This window comes from Carassius carassius, chromosome 43 (genome assembly GCF_963082965.1).
Source record: "Carassius carassius chromosome 43, fCarCar2.1, whole genome shotgun sequence".
NCBI lineage: Eukaryota > Metazoa > Chordata > Actinopteri > Cypriniformes > Cyprinidae > Carassius > Carassius carassius.
In genome coordinates this window covers 15,277,900-15,278,311 of record NC_081797.1, presented here as the reverse complement: position 1 = coordinate 15,278,311, position 412 = coordinate 15,277,900, and positions in this window count along the sequence as shown.

The following is a 412-nucleotide window of genomic DNA, read 5'->3' as shown; positions in this document are numbered from 1 at the left end:
CATCTGTTATAATTATTTTGTTAGTGACACACATTCACATTGGACACCCCAGTGCAAAATTATCCATTTTATAAGAGAAAGATGTAGGTGTGTTTTAGTAGTTAGAGATCCACCTTATGTTCTACTTTGCATACTATAAATACTAAATATATTGCAAGGTTAGAATTAGTCCATGTATGTCCTATGTAGCATAGGATGCAATCTTGCTATATTTCTGAGATGAAAAAAAGATGCTTTAACCGTGCAAGATGATCAAATGTAAGACATCAACTCCAAGGTTCCTCATTTTGCTTTTAGTCTCCAATACAGAACCATAAACAAAGTCCGAGAACCACCTTTAAAGATTTGATGACTGGAACCAATAAGCATGAAGTTATTAAGCTATTAAGGAAAGTTTCTTAGTCTGTAGCTT